Genomic DNA, 16,097 nt, shown 5'->3' on the forward strand with positions numbered 1-16,097 from the left:
AAGCTGAGTTGTTGGTGTTTGTCCATTCTCCGTTAATAACTCCGGGTGCTAGATGCAACTACTTTCTCCTTAAATACCACACATCCTGGGGCTATTAGTTCTTGAAAACCCTGTGTCAATAGAATGTTCCTGGTGGATCCAGCTCTCCCTCCTCCCTATCCCAGGAGGAGTAACCAAGTGGAGATTCCTGCTGGCTTTTGGCTGGAGGAAGGCCATGTCAATCTCCTACTGGACCAGGGGGGCTGCCTCTGGAGACTGAGGAAATTTGCTGCCTTTTGTCATGCTTCTGCACAGGTCATTGCCCCCTTGAGTCTCAGGGACCCAGGGTGAATTGTATAGTGTTAAGACATTAAAGGGTGGTTATTATTAACAGGACATTTTTCAGAAATACTGTGTTTTGATCAATCATCAAGAAGTTGTTAGTTCCTTGGGAACACTTGTCTATAAACTAAGATGGGAGAAGAGACTCGGACCCAGGTTATGGGTCATCTCGATGTTCTTGTTGCACTTGGAATTTTCTGAAGGTGTGGCTAGAATGGACTCTTCTCTTTCCCTAAAACTGTCCACCAGCCTGTGGGGACCACCTCTCATTTCACCCATATCAGGTGGTGCTCCCACAGGCTTTGGCTTTCACCGGGTAACAGGAAGACCCCAGGTGTATCACCTGGCTTTTCCTGCTGCCTGAGGAGGTGAGTAGAGAGGGGGCAGGAATGTGACAGTAGAACGACTCCTCCCATGAGCGCTGATCTAGAGCTAAACTCGTGGGCACCTTGGATCATGGTAGCCAAGAAGCGAAACTCTTAACCTTTCTTGGCCCTTTCTCCGGATTTCTGGACCCTGTACTCACCTCAGAATTCTATGCTTAAAGGTTTTTTTTTTTTTGTCTCCTTTAAAAAAATATTTTTTTAGTGCTTAGTTTCTAAACATGTTTAATGTTTAAAAAAAAAATTTTAATGTTTCTTTTTGAGAGAGAGAGAGAGAGAAAACGTGAGTGGGGGAGGGGCAGAAAGAGACAGAGACACAGAATCGGAAGCAGGCTCCAAGCTCTGAGCTGTCAGCACAGAGCTCGACACAGGGCTCAAACCCATGAGCTGTGAGATCATGACCTGAGCTGAAGTCGGATGCTTAACTGACCGAGCTACCCAGGTTCCCCCCCACCTTTTTTGTCTCTCCTAATGAGGAGTTAAATAATTTGTTCAATTTCTTCACACTAAAGTGGTAGGGGCTTGGTGAGCTATTCCTACCTTAGTTACAGTTTTTGCTTTTTAACTGAAAAGAAAGGATCTGACGTAACTCAAAACAAAGATGACCCGGTGGTGGGTTTTGAGACCTCCGAGATGGAGACATTTGAGGATTTCCCTCATTGTCACCTACCCGGGGCCCCCTGTTTCTCCATGTTATGCTGACCTTGGTTTCCAGGAGATGGGCACTGATGTGGGCATCTCTGGTTAATGTACTGACATCAAGCATCAAGTTGTGTCTGCAGGGACTCTGGAGTGGTTGAAGAGCCCGGAAGCGGGCCTTTTGGGCTCCACGGTTTGGCTACAGAACCACCTGTTCCGTGGGCTTTGCCAGCTTTCTCGCTCCAGCGTTTGGGATACCTTATAGTTCATTCTGGTAAGGGCATTAGTGGCCTGATTCTCTACTCCTCATCTTGTAACTGGGGTGTGAAGGAGGAGCCGGGCTGAACTGATAACCCTTTACCCCCAGAATCTTGCTTGGTGCCTGACTTTACCAGATACTCAGTAAATGTTGTCGAAGTTCACTCCGAAGGTCAACATTGGAGCTGATGAGGGAGCACAAGTTTGCCCAACCTGTGGTGCTGTGTCCTATGTAGGCACCCTGTCTATGTAAAGCTATAGAATTACATTGAGGTCCGTTATTTCTCACTGGTCAATAGTAAGAAATAGAGTGACTGTCTAGACATTCATGATGGGATGGATTTCCCCAGATAGGATGTATTTATGTCTTTTGATTAGGGAGCTGTGGTGCTTGAAGCAGTACAAGACTTGTGTGACTTTAGAATCTGGTAACACCTAGTAGCTTTCCTGTCACACCTGGCTCAGCCCAGACCCTCAGGTAGGCGGTCTACAGCCCAGGGGACACCTGGTTGAATGAAGCTCAGGTGCTCAGGTGGGCTGTCTCTAGTTCTGGGAAGAGGAGACCCCAGGACGCTAAGAAACTGACATTCAGGCATTTTCTTTGAGTACATTCTCTTTGGAGCCTAAAATTTCACGTGGTTCAGCAGCAGATACAGTCAATCACCTTTTAACCTCATTCCTGTTTGTCAGATATGTTGACTGAAAGTCATTACCCACTTGCAATGCTTTTGTTTGTTCGTTTTTGCCATTCTTCCCGAAAGCATCATTTCTATTAAAATCCGGGCTTTTTCCGAAAAACCCTACCTGAGATTCCAGTTGAAGCTCAATCAGAATTATGCCAAGAAAGGTGAATTCTCTCTACAAGTCTTATAAAAACCAAAGTCATAGCTCTTGCTGGCTTTTGCTGCTAAGTGTTATCATGTCCTTCGTACCACATCGTTCTGTCTTGAGTATCGGAGGAGAAAATGCCACCACCACACTTGGGTCACTCAGCTAGCCAGCTCAGCCCAGATGCCGAAGAATACTTCCATAGCCAGCCTTGTTAATGCCTCCCATGCATCTTGAACTCCCTGGTTGTATTTCTGTATGTTTCTGCCAGACCGTGATCCTCGTGGGTGTCAGCACCAGCTCATAGACAACTATTTTGGAAGCTTGCTTTTCCCAAGTGCTCTTAGCCAGTACATCTGACACGGGCTCTTTAGTCTCCCCGGGGACTTTGAAGGGACAGTGGACTCTGCCCTCACTTTGCCTGTTGCCCCAGTAACAGAGGAATTCCCACCCCTGCAATGGTGCCCCACCCCCTCTGTAGACTGCTGTATCTGGTCCCAGGAAGTATTGTCCCTGCATTGCTGGGTCTTCTGAGAAGCTGGGGTGGGGGAAGAGGTGCATTTCAGTGTCTCTCTATGCTCCCCAGCCTTCTAGCAATTACTCTTGACTGACTCTGCCCTTAGGAACTCTCCTTTCCTGTGGTTTCCTGACGGGGGCAATCATAAGGCAGCATCCTCAAGTATTTTCCTGGATTGGTTTCCTTCTGATATTCCTTTTACGAGGTTTTTGTTTTGTTTTGTTTTATTTATTTATTTATTTATTTATTTATTTATTTATTTATTTATTTATTTTTTAAGAGTGTAAATGGTTTAGGAGTTGGCAGGGGTGAGTTACTCCATTTATAGCAGTAACCACGAGGTGGGCCCCAGAGCCTGGGAAGAGTCTGACAGTGTTGACCGTGCCTGCTTTTTTCTGTGTCATTCCCTTAAATTCATTTTCATGATTGGCACCATGGTGCGCCACGACCCATTCCCTCTGTCCTGCTGTAAGTGGTTGTTGCAGAACAAGGCCTCTCTATCACTGATCGTGGCCCCAGGATAGAGCTCAACCCAAGGGTTGCCTGTGTTCTTTTGTAACCTTGAAATTATAATAATAGTTAACCTGTACTGAGGGTTTACCTTCTGTTCTGAAGTACGGTTCTGCTCAGTGCTTCACTCCCATTTTTTCTCTGCTCTTTACGACAATCCTGTGAACGAGGTTCCTCTAGTGTCCTCCTTTTACGGAGAGAAAATATAGGCTCAGAGAGATCAAGCAACTTGCTGAAGGTCACACAGCTCATAAGTGCCAGGATTTAATTTTGCTTTCCCACTATGCAGGACTGCCTTATTCTGCCTCACCTTCATGTCCTTGTACACACTGTCCCCTTGTTCAAGCCTCCTTCCCTCCATGCTTCAGTGCCCAGCTCAACAACTAGCCCCTCTGTGGACACTCCAGACAGAAGTGAGTTCTTCCGTGGACTCCTATGTAGCTCAAAGTCCTTACCATTCACCACTTTGTATTATGGTTCATTTTCGTGTCTCCATTTCCCAGTTGGGCGGCACATTTTCAGAAGACGGTTCTTAGTGCACTTGACTTCCCATGCAGTGATTAGCATACATTCCCATATAGTACGTGTTCAACAAATCCTGGCTGTTGATGGTATTACTTTAAACTTGGGCCATTACCTATGAAGGCAGGAATGCATTTTGCTGAATTGATGTTGTGCAAAGCCATCTGAGCCTTTTACTAACATAATTCACTTCTTCCCCCTTATTTAATAGGTAATTTAGCTCTAAAACAAAGAAGGAATAATATCTAGCCATTTCCATGAAATGATTTATTGGAAACAAGAAAAATGGTTTAAACCAGCTCAAGTCAAACCTATAAATAACATTCAGTATCAACTATGTTGTCTGACTGGAAAAAATAGAATTCCCACTTTGAAACCCAATTTTGGGTTATTCCAAAACCAGGTCTCCCAAGGGCTCCCCATGCTGGGGGTTATGCCACTAGGCACAAACTCTTTTATGCCCCCCAAATTAGGGGTTGCCCCCCCCGCTAGTGGGCTCCCCTTCATATCTTGCCCTGAGTGCCACACATACTTCCTCTGCAGGACATGACTCACGGACATGATAACAGCAGCTTGTATTAAAAAAAAAATTATAGGAGCAACCTTTTTCAAACCTTCATCGTGCCTGGGATAGAATGAGTGAGTGAGAAATTGAGGCATTTTTATAGAGTTAAAGCACAAATGAGAGACTCACCTAAGACATAATTAAAAACAAAACAAAACACAGCATTCTACAAATAATAGAGCCGTGATTATTAGTCATCTAAACAGATACCATTTTAGCAAATTGACCATTAATAATTACAACCAGAGGGAGACCGTGCATTTATTTTCATTTCCTCCCTTGCTCCAGTTACAAGCAGACAAGAAGGGCTGCCAGAGCTCCCCTGTGCCCAGGACTGTCCCAGGGATTGTGACGAGTCCCCAGATGTCCCTGTGCAAGTGTCATGTGTCTTCCAAGAGAAGACGAATTCAAAACAATATCGGAATAAGTAGAGACAGATGTGGCTCAAATCTTTAGGAGCTTCGGATGGAAGGACCCTGAGGTCCTGTGTCTCCCATAAAATAGTTGGAGATAATCCATTAAATCCCAGAAGGGCTGGATGGGAGCGTCGTCTTTGGCTTCGAGAGGAGGTGTTCACGGTGGGTTTCACTGAAGAATTGTTGGTACTTGAAAGTGGGATAAAGGAGTTGTAAACCTCTGTCGTTGGCTTTATTTTCCTTGGTCATAACGTGAGTCACTCAAACAAGATTCCCTTCTGGATATAAGACTCTGATTTCTTTCATTTCATTATAAGGCTCCTGGAAAAACTGCGGTATATAGAAAACACAGAGAAAGCACTTGTTATATACGTATATATTTGTTGGACAGAACTCATTAGCACGCAGTCAACGACAGAAAGTGTCTCCAGGCCTTTGGCTGGTACATCTGGAACAGCATTGCTGCAGAGAACAATTCTCTGTGAAGATCCCAAGGCATCTCCCTGTACGACAGATGTGTTCATGGAAAGCTGCATGTTAACCACATGGCCACATCAAGTCCTTTAAAATACACTAAAGGGGTCTTTTAGAACAGCAAATTCTATGACAAACTCCTTTGTAGAGAGAATTCTACTTCACAGTACATGACGATGTGTTCTCTGTTTTGGTTCATACGAGCATTCACAGCTTTACTCCAGATATTTTTTCTGCACGATGGACTGTGCTAGAAATGCTAAGGCACATGGGGGAAATGCAGCAGGTCAGGGCTCATGGATGCAGTGAGTTTTGAGAAGGCCATGGGAGGGACTGGCGGAGGTGGTCATTTGTAGACACCAGAGCACGTCTGGGAGCAAGCAGGTTGCTTTGGGTTCATGCAGTGGGTATGGGGACCAGCAATAGAGCTGGAAGTATAAGAAGTGGGGGCAACTGGAGGAAGTCTTTAGTGCTAGTCCTTGGCACTGAAGTGTGATTCATCAGAAGTTGAGAGTCCTGGGGGCATATTATGGTAAAAGCGGAGCTTGATGAACCAACACACATTTATTGAGTACCTGCTGAGCATCACCATCCTGGACGTTTACGCTTACTCCTTATAAAGAAGTATCGAAGATACCATCTCAAGAACCTTAACATCTGGTTGGAGAGGTGAGACGTGACAGGTCAGCTAAGAACAGAGGACCCTGACTAACAAAAATGAATTCAATAGGTTAAATGTCAAGGACCTGGTTTTTTGTTCCCGGATTAAAATGACCAACTAAGAAAATCAGAATTGGTGATATCTAAGAATATTAGTTGATTCTGATCTCAGAGGAGTCAGCAGTACGAAATGGTTGCCAGAAAGCAAACACAGTCTCAAGCTTCATGAATAAAGGCTTTGTGCCCAGTGCAGGAGGGCCAAGGGACCTTGGCCCTCTGCACAGCTCAGGCCATCTGGTGCATGGCACACAGTTCTGGGCATGACATTTTAGGAGGCACGTTAAAAGATGGCAGTCCCTGTTGAGGGATTTGGCCAGGAAAGTGAAGGGTCTGGAAGAGTCTGGATATCATGTTGAATGAGAATCCTTTCGACCTTCAACAAACATGGATTGGGGGTCTACTGGCACCGTTGGATGTGTTAGGGGTTCAGGTTGAAGCTTGCCATCCTTGAAGACGAAGTTTAGGTAGGAAGGGACAAAAGAGTGAAATTTAAAACCCATGAAGTGGGGGGCACCTGGGTGGCTCAGTCTGAGTCTGGCTCATCAGACTTTGGCCCAGGTCATGATCTCGGGATTTATTAGTTCGAGCCCCGTATTGGGCTCTGTGCTGACAACTCAGAGCCTGGAGCCTGCTTTGGATTCCGTGTCTCCCTCTCTTGGCCCCTCCCCTGCTCGCCTCTGTCTGTCTCTCTCTCAAAAATAAATAAACATTAAAAAAGTAATAAAAAATAAAATAAAAAAATAAAACCCATGAGGTGGAAGGAAAGTTCTCAAGGGTAAAATAAAGCCCACAGGGTGGATGGGAGGTAGAATGGAGCCCCAAATAAAAGAACATCTTGATAACAAATAGAGCAGATGAGTGCTTTAGCCTTCCCATCTATACAGCAGCCTTGTGGTGAGATTTAAGTTGAAATTAAATGAGTAGCACACGTGGGAGCATTTTGTAACCGGAAAACATCCTTTTGAAGTGAGATTCTCTTGCTCACGTCGTGAGATTGGTGTTCCTTGCAGAAGACCCTCGCCTTGGGGTGAATGGGCCAAGGTGAGCGACTCAGAAACCCTTTTCTACAGGTGCCAGCTGGTCTGTGAGGCAATTCCCCTTGGTCTAAGGCGAAGTGAAACAAAACAAAACAACAGCAAAGTGAGAGGTGGAGGGGGAGTCGGGGGAGAAGGACGGCCACAGCCACGTAGTAAACTTTTCATGAATTCTGAGATTGTCTTTGAGGTGGTTTGTGTTTTTCTTTGCTATGAGAATACTTTTTCTCTTATGATAGGATGGCATTAAGAGACTGTACTGTGTTTTCAAAACGTTGTTACTTGGCAAAATAATAAGTTGGCACTCTTTATGGGAAGACTGTGTGAGTCTGAAATTTTAAAACCGGGGAAACATTGTCCAATTCTCTTTCTGACTCGAAGGCTGTCATTGATGTCCCGAATTGTAAATAAGTGGAAATCAGTGGTAGGCAGGGCAAACGCTGTGGGAACTCAGAAGGGAGAGATGGCCACCTTCTTCCCAGGCAGCAGGGATGTTGTCTTGAAAAGGCAATCGCTGACTCAGGAGCTGGGCCCGGAGAGGTGTGCGTTCCTGGCGGGGGGAGGGGGTGGGTGGGCGCTCTGGGGGCTCCGAGGCCCATGGCCTGGCGGCAGAGGAGCACGTATGCCTCCAAGACAGGCCTCCCGTGAATCCCGAGTCCCGCTGCAGTGACCCAGCTTACTGAAATATCTGGGGTGCCGCTGGGGAAGCCGGCTGTGAGCGCATAGCACGGACACTTCATAGATGCCCTCTCTGTAGGCATCGGAGGCCTCCCGTCACAAACCTCGGTGGATTTGCAGGTTCTCATCAGATGCGCCCTGGGGATCCTGGCTGCTGAAACCTTCAGACTGACTCCACTTAAACTTTGACAACCTGTGATACACAGGGCTCTTCTAGCTGTCCAGAAGAGCGACAGAAACCCACCGTGGGCGAACTTCGTCACAAGGACGGTTGCCCATGGCATAGGAGGAACGGGAACTTTGCTCTCAGGTCATGCTGGGTCGACCTCATGGAGGACCGCTTGGGTTGGGTGGCCATCTGTCCACCTGTGACCCTGACTGTAATTCTGATGGAGGAGGTGATAACGGCTGTCCTTTCAGATTTGTGCTGTACATCTGGGTGGGAGATGAGGAGATAGGACATCCCCCAGATTGGAGGGGCGGTGCTCTTACCCAAACTGGGGAAGGGGGGTGGGCTGATCAGATATTGAAAGTCCGTGATAACACGCTCGGGGGAAGTTCCCTGCCTGGGAGGCATTAATACAGTGGACTCCCTCCTGGTGGGGCCAGTAATTAAAGCAGGATTTTTTTTTTTTTTTTTTTTTTCCATTAACAAGTTGAGAGAAACAACTCTGGCTTTTGCTGACACAAGCAGGTCAGAGGCAGGGCTGTGTCTCTGGGCACCACTCACAAAAACTCCATTTCCTGGGGCAGCTGTCCTGAGCGGGAAGCTGCTTTTCAGAAAACGAGCATTTAAATTATCCTTTTTTTTTTTTTTCCTCCTAGCAGCCGTTCCGATTCCACAGTCCTGGCTGGGCCCTGGGGTGAGCATTTGTGCTCAGAACCCAGGGTCTCCGGTGGCTGGCGTGGACAGGTCTGCCGACCACACTTTGTAGGAAGCGTTTGTCACTCGGCACCTTTCTGGTTCCCGGCCTCACATCTTAGTCTTCCCTTCCGACTGTTAATATTTCGAAAACCAGTGGTTAAAGGTACAAAGGGAACTATTTCAGGGGATCTAGGAATAAATGCTTTTGCACAGTGAAGCACAATCCTTTGATGATGGAGCCCTGTTCTGTTCCCTCTCCGCTCTCTCCTGGGGAAGGGATGTTGTGGTTTGCCAAGACTCCGTGAAGGGCCTTTTTTTTTTTTTTTTTTTTTGATTCAAGGCGCCCTGTTACTGCAGGAGCCTGTGATAACTCCAGCTATTAGTATTACTTTATTTTAAGTCTCAGTTTTAAAATAGCTGCAGGGCTGCACCTGGAATAAAAATGAATTAAAAAGAAAGTCACTGTGTGGAATTTAAATAGCGCCTCAGGGATAGGCTTTTTCTTCTGGTGCCATCGCTTAGACCCACAAGTTGTTTTTTTTCTTCTTCTTCTTCAAAGCTTCCCTGAACGCCACTCCTAGGAGCAGACACAGGCATTTTGTCATCTTTTCTTCTTTGGGGTTTAAAAATATCATTTTGAAGGAATGCTTATCTATCTTCTGTAGTCCTTTATCAGGCCAAGCATCCAGGGCTGACAGGCACTGATCAGGGCTCCAAACCCAGTAAGGCGTGGTCGCTGCCCTCAAGGAGCTTTTCTGTCTGACGTGGGGTCTCCCGTGGGTTGTACGTCCGTCCGGGGCGGGGAGGAGGACAGACCCTCTGCCCGGGGAGCCACCCTGGAACCGCATCTTCCACAAGGAGGTGGAGTTTGCCCAGGGTGGGAGGTGGGAGTGGTGGAGGAGGACATTTCTGGCAGAGAGAACAGCATGTGTGCAAAGGGAAGGGCATGGCATGGTGAAGAGGCAAGGGGCATGCGTGGAGGCCTGTAGGAGATGTGGCAGGGAGGGCTGGCAGGGCTAAAGCAAGAGGAGCCTTGTGTGCTATATGGAGGTGCCCGGATACAATTCTGTAGCTTGGCAAAAACCAAACCCAAGCCAACATCCATTAAATTTGGAGGGGCACGTGCTAGCGTGTGCCTCTTTGACCATTTTGCTAGTGAAGTACACATTGTGTTGGAGGGTGTGTGGGGTTGACCCTGGAGACCAGGGGACCTTTTGGGGAGCTGTGGCAACAGTCAGGTAAGCAGAGACAGAGGCTTGTCGAACTGGGTCAGGGCACCGGGGATGAAGAACTGACAGAAATAAGAGCTGTTTAGAAGGTACAACAGAGCAAGAGGCACTCTAGACTTGGACGCAGTGGCCAGGGGACCAGGAGGAAACCAGGAGCCAAGGGAGGAGGGAGTCTGAAGGCGGACAGGGTGGCTGTGCTTGTGAGCACAGCCTGATGTGTAGACTTGGAGAATCACTGCACCGTACAGCTGAAACTGATGTCACGTTGCATGTCAGTGACACTCAGAAAATAAAAGATGGAAATGGTCACAAGGCTTGAAGTGCCCTTGGATTTGGCAATTATTTATTTTTTTAAGTCTATTTATTTATTTTGAGAGAGAGAGAGAGAGAGAGAGAGCAAGCGAGCAGGGGAGGAGCAGAGAGAGAGAGAGAGAGAGAGGAAGAGAGAGAATCCCAAATAGAGAATCCTGACTCGGGGCTCGAGCTCACGAACTGTGAGATCATGACTTGAGCCAAAATCGAGAGTCAGATGCTTAATAGACTGAGCCATCCAGGTGCCCCTGGCTTGACAATTATGAGGCCTTTGCAACCCTGGCTTTGGAAGAACAGTTGTAAAGGCTCAGGTGGGGGAGAGGGGAGGGATGGAGGGAGAGGAAGAGGTGGCAGCGGGTCAAGACAGGAGGAGAGAAGCAAAGATGGAATCCAGCTGTGAAGAATAAATCCAAGATTAAGCCAACTGCTTACAATTGGTGGTGCTTTCTTTTCTTATCCCTTTTGTTCATTTTTCTTATCATATTCCTGAGGGTGAAGGACAACTCTGAAGACGCGATGCCTGATGAATCGGGGACGGAGGAGAATCATTGGGAGATCCGTTAATTATCACTCTATTTACAATTCTGTTACAGAGTCCAAATGGTAGTTTACGACACCAATTGAAGCCTTATCGGGTAAGAGGTATTGACGTAGCATGACTCCCTGGAGAGGGATGTTAGCGAAATTCAAACATACTTGTGAATGTAAATTCAGACCCATATAGGACTGTAATCAAGGCACACGGCCTATTAAATAAATGAACACTTGAAAATGCAGCCATGGCAGATAATCTCAAAATGTTCTCATTGTTTGCTCTTCCTCCCCAACTGTATGGGGAGGAAAAAGAACGGGTAACGATGAAGAGCTCGGAGTAATCGGTATAATTTACTGAATGCTTCGATGTGCCAAACACTGTGCGAAGTCTAGTTCACGAGCTGTCTCGTTTAAATAACATCTTGTTTCATGCTTCCTACAATTGGGGAAGGGAGGGGACTCTTCCAACCCCCATGTTGGTATTGAGCGACATGGAGGCCGAGTGGTCACCCAGCTGGCCGAGTGGATGTCACAATCCCCTGGGTGCAGGCAGAACCAACCATGTGAGAAGAGCCAGGCTCGGATTTGGCTCTTTCCCTAATGCACGGGGCCTCAGCTTCTTTATCAGCAAAAGGCGGAGGTTGGTGCAGAATACCCCTAAAATGCTCTTGGGCTATACGGTCCAACCGGCTAATTCCATCTGTGGTTGCTTTTGCCCCTGACCCTGGGAATCCAGTTAATGTGCCGTAGCCCAGGGTGTGTGTGACCAATGGGAATGGAGATCATCGTACCAGCTTTACAAATTGGGGAAGCTGAAGGTGAATTTCAGAGCAGAAGTGGGTGCTTTTAGGGAGATGCTGGCCTGGCCGTATGCGCCGCACCAGAGGGAGATGGGAGTCCTCATGGGAGACCCGGCCCTGGGTCTCTCTCTCCAAGATTTCCTACCGTCTCCTGCCAGGGATACCATTTCCCCTGGATGGACTCTGAGCTGCTATTAATAGTGCATCTGGCTAGAAATCTTTTTCTTACCATTCACCTTTCAGTTTTCCATCTTTCACGTTTGTATGTCTTCCTGCAAAGACAAAAGTCTGGAATCTCCCATGTCTTTCCTGAGGTAGCCACAGCTTACATATTCTGCCCTTCCATTTCTTTCTTTTTTTTAAAAGTTTATTTATTTTGAGAGAGGGGGGGGGGGGCAAGCATGGGGGAGGGGCAGAGAGAGAGGCTCTGCGCTGACAGCACAGGCTCACGTGGGGCTTGAACCCACGAACTGTGAGACCATGACCTGAGCCGAAGTCAAGAGTCAGACGCTCAACGGACTGAACCACCCAGGCGCCCCTATGACATTGCATTTCTCAGCACACAAGTTTTCTTTTACCAAAAGTCACTGGGGCGAAGGTCTCCATGGCTCTTGTTAATGCATATTTTTTTACAAAAAGATTTCTTTCTGAGACCAGAATGATCTTGGCATTGGAAAATTTCTAGTGCTAGATCCTCTTTCTAACTGTGGAAGGGCTTATCTGGAATGCCCCAGAACGAACCCAAGTGTTTAGCTAAGGGAGACCTGACAACAGGATATGATTATGGACAGATGGCGGTTGTTGATCTGTTGAAGACAGAATAATGACTCAGCAAAGGAGCTGTTCTGTGGGGCCGGATCCGACTGCCTTCGGCTGAGTTATATAAGACAACTGCAGCATAGCTGGGGCTGCGGTTTACTGAGGCTCTGTGTGCCAAGCACCGTGTGAAGTGCTTTTATACCATGGGTCTCGTTTAATCCTCCCTGCCCATAAAAACGCACAGGCTTAAGGTCCTATGGCTCGTCAAGTTCACCAATTGCTGGCGTGTGCTTTGGGAATTGAGCTTATCTCCAGAAGTTAGAGATGTTCAGTTTCCTCATCATGCTCTTTGGTAGGTTTTCCCATGACTTTATTTGAACTCTCCTTAAATGTGCATTTTTAGTCCTCACTGCCTCTTGACATCACCCGTTTCTTTGTCGTTACTGGTACTTTCTTTCTAACTGCTCCAAATTTGTCTGCCTTAAGAATCGAGGGATGGTGCCTCAGTCTGGCATTCTGGAATTTGGTTGATAAGTACATTGTTATCTTCTCCACGACTTTTTGAAAACTTGGACATTGTCTCCTCCTAACATTTTTGTATTTGTTTTGCAGACTCCTTATTTCTTTAATTCATCCTTATGAAGGAGACTTTTCTTTTAATGACTTCAGCTGCCCTTCTCTGAACCTTTTCTGAAATATATTATGTCTCAGCCAAAAATCGGAGGTGAAAGTGGTAATTATCATAGAATGCCATGGCCTTATTCCATAATACTTTAGAATGGAATAATATAAGGCATAATGTGGGGTCAGTGAGGTATGTTAGACAAAGCAGTGACCACCAAATATCACTCCGCTCAAATGCAGTAAGAAGGATGAATCAGATGGAACATTGGCCATGAGGGCCTGGACTGGTTCGTATTAACTCAAGGATGTGTCCAGGGTGACTGGAAACCATGTAATTAAAGGGGCTACATGAGTATATGTGGGGATTCAGTTGGGAGCCAAGCAGGTTAGGAATAGTTCAGAGAGTAGGGTCTAAGATCAAGCAAAAGAATGGATCACAACAGAGGTAAGGATTATGGGGCTCAGAGTTTTGGGGCACTGGCTGAGAGATAGAAGATCAGTTCTACCAGACTGGTCAAGTACATGGGAAACCTCTGTTTTTAGAGTTGGTATGAGAACTTAGAGGAGCCATCGGAAGGTAGTCACTGATGTGGATGGGTGGCCTTCATAAAATATTGTCTGAAGGTAGGGCCACAGGCTTACCAAGCCCCTTCCTATTTAGGGGCATTGGTTGTCTGCATGGGCCTGCCCAACCTCAGGGAGAATCGTGCTTGTCATTGGTCCCCATGAACGAGCAGAATGAGTCTTCCCAAAGCAGAGGCCTGGGCAGACCGGCATAGAGGATGTGTGACCCTGAGTTGCCATTCAGGAGGAGAATGGAAAGTTCTCCAGAGTTTATTGTGTTAGTATTCAGCTTGTCCTAGAAATAATCTGTATTGAATGTTGCTTAAAATAATCAGGCCGACATTTAAGGCTGAGAATACCTTTACAGCGTTGGGACTTTGTTTTAACAAAATTTACTCTAATTTGAATTACAAATAATCATAGAACATAGAGTTAGAGGGATTCTTGGAGGTAATATATTACATTTAACTGCAAGAAAGTCCTTGAAGTCTTTGCTTATTTCAACTACACACTGTCTCCTTTATGAGGACTCTCGGGAGAAGTTACTTGTGGCGTGGGTCTAGTCTTGGGATAATCATGGTTCTTTTCTTTCCCGTTTTTTTTTCACTTAATTTTCACAATAATTCTTTGAGGTAGGTAAAATTATTCTAGTTTTATAGCAGAACAAACAAAACCTCAAAATTGTTGAATAGATTTGGCCAAGCAAACTGCTGTTAAGGAAGGAAGTGGAATTTAAGCAAAGTCTGTCAAATTCCAGAATCCTCCTTGGAGTTCCTGACTGGAAGCTCCTAGGTCTTTAATGCAGGCACGGAAGCCTGTGGGGGAGGCGTGGCTTCATCGCCTCAAATAACTGAACTCTTACCGCTTCTCTGACACTCAGCCTCATTGTCCTGGTCCGAGCTATGAAAGTATCTTTTTTTGTTTTAATGTTTTTTTAAAATTTATTTTGAGAGCGAGCAAGTGGAGGAGAGGTAGAGAGAGAGGGAGAGAGAATCCCAAGCAAGCTCTGCATTGTCAGTGCAGAGCTCAACTCGGGGGCTCCATCTGACCACCGGGGGAGATCATGACCTGAGCCGATATCAAGAGTCGTATGCTTAACTGACTGAGCCACCCAGACGCCCCTGGTGTCTTTTTTATCCCCTGTACAGTCTCCTACTGCCCCTCTCCAGGAGTGCAAGTCAATGCTAAAATGGTATTTATTGTGCTTCTTTGGATTGCTTTCTTCCTTCCCCACCCATCTCTTCTTTCCCCCCTGTCTTCTTCCTGCTACTTCACTTCACACCATCGAGGAAATGGAACCATCTCAGGGTCCCCCTTCGTTGTTGCCTGCTAGAACACTTAGGGCCGACTTAGTGTCTGTCTGGAGCCGGTGAATAGAATTTAACAAGTGGGTAGGACTCTGTTCTGCACATTTTAATATCAGTCTTATTTGTGCCTCCGTTTTTATGCCTCTCCTATCCACTGTTTCTCCTGTTTCTTTGTCACCTATTTGTAACTGGTGGTGTCTCAGTAGATTTTTGGCATCCCTATTATCAACCCTCAGTGCTTCCTGGAATGAGACTGGGTGTGAGCAGATAAATAGCAGGCCAGTCGCCTCTTTCTCTCAAAATATGGGGATGATTTTAATCTAGCCCGATCTCTGAACCTGGTGGCTTTCACTATTTATTCTCCTAAGTATTCACAAGTCACCAGTATAATAACTAATTCCATTTGGGGGTCAGGGTGGGGGCTTTTAAGGGAGGGCTTCCTCCTCCCACCGATCTGGACCACATTTGCTTCTCTCCTTAACTGGCATCTTGAAAACTTCCCCAGACACAGACCCCTGAGCCACACCTTCAGTTCTGGGCCTGAACAGTTGAACTCATTTAAGGAACCCCATTGTTTCCATATTATCTTTCCACCTCCTGCCCTGCACTTACTTCTTTATGATGTTTACGTTACCTTCCTCACTCCCAAGATCATTATCCTAAGGAAAGGCAAACAGAATGTTCCTTTTTGCCATCTGTGGGCACTAAGTTATGTTTGCGAGCAGCAGATTCACTGTATCCGGCTTGTTTTACCCCCAAATGTAACTCAAAAACCCTTTAATTGGCACGTTTTGAGGCCCGGGCCCTGCTGTGGAGCACGGGCACCCCACAGGTATGGGACCCCCCCACCCCCATGTCTGTACCTGTCTGTGCAGTGTCCAGGCTCTGGTAGGTGGCCACTTGGTGCCCGTGTGGCCTTCCTCAGATGCCTCCCTCTCGTTTTCTTCTTGGGGATCTTTCGTGATGGTGCAACTGAAATTTCACCTTTCATAATCTTGCCCGCGCGAAGGGTTGGCTCTGTTGAACTCTTTTGCCGTGGAATCCCACCCGTTTTTCTCGCCATTAATGTCATCCACTCCTTCCTTCTAAAATCCAGCTGGCTATCCAGGACCAGACTGTGCACCACCCTTTTATTCCTGGTCTGCTAGGGCTTTCGTTTTGCTCACCAGCTCCTTCTCTTCTGCCCGCAAAGATAAGCAGAACTTCCTTGTCCAGAAAGAAAGAAAGATTTAAAACGA

The 16,097-nt window shown here is 46.6% G+C and overlaps 1 protein-coding gene and 2 long non-coding RNA genes across 3 annotated transcripts in view; 2 read left to right on the forward strand and 1 right to left on the reverse strand.

Annotated features, from left to right (window-relative positions):
* TMEM178B (transmembrane protein 178B) overlaps positions 1–16,097 on the forward strand; it is a 366,236-nt gene that overhangs the window by 161,035 nt on the left and 189,104 nt on the right. The window lies entirely within an intron of this gene.
* On the reverse strand, positions 4,164–16,031 carry LOC124523663 (uncharacterized). The gene is made up of 2 exons (XR_006965070.1): positions 15,723–16,031; positions 4,164–5,289 (listed from the first exon to the last, which is right to left on the reverse strand). It is a non-coding gene; the product is annotated as an uncharacterized LOC124523663 (long non-coding RNA).
* The window catches only part of LOC124523662 (uncharacterized), a 20,546-nt gene continuing 16,939 nt past the window's right edge, over positions 12,491–16,097 (forward strand). The window contains exon 1 of the long non-coding RNA XR_006965069.1: positions 12,491–12,716. This is a non-coding gene — a long non-coding RNA (uncharacterized LOC124523662). The remainder of the gene's footprint in view (positions 12,717–16,097) is intronic.

This window comes from Lynx rufus, unplaced genomic scaffold, assembly GCF_022079265.1.
Source record: "Lynx rufus isolate CCGP_SWC_20201006 ecotype Redwood Valley unplaced genomic scaffold, mLynRuf1.p SCAF_4, whole genome shotgun sequence".
NCBI classification, from domain to species: Eukaryota; Metazoa; Chordata; class Mammalia; order Carnivora; family Felidae; genus Lynx; species Lynx rufus.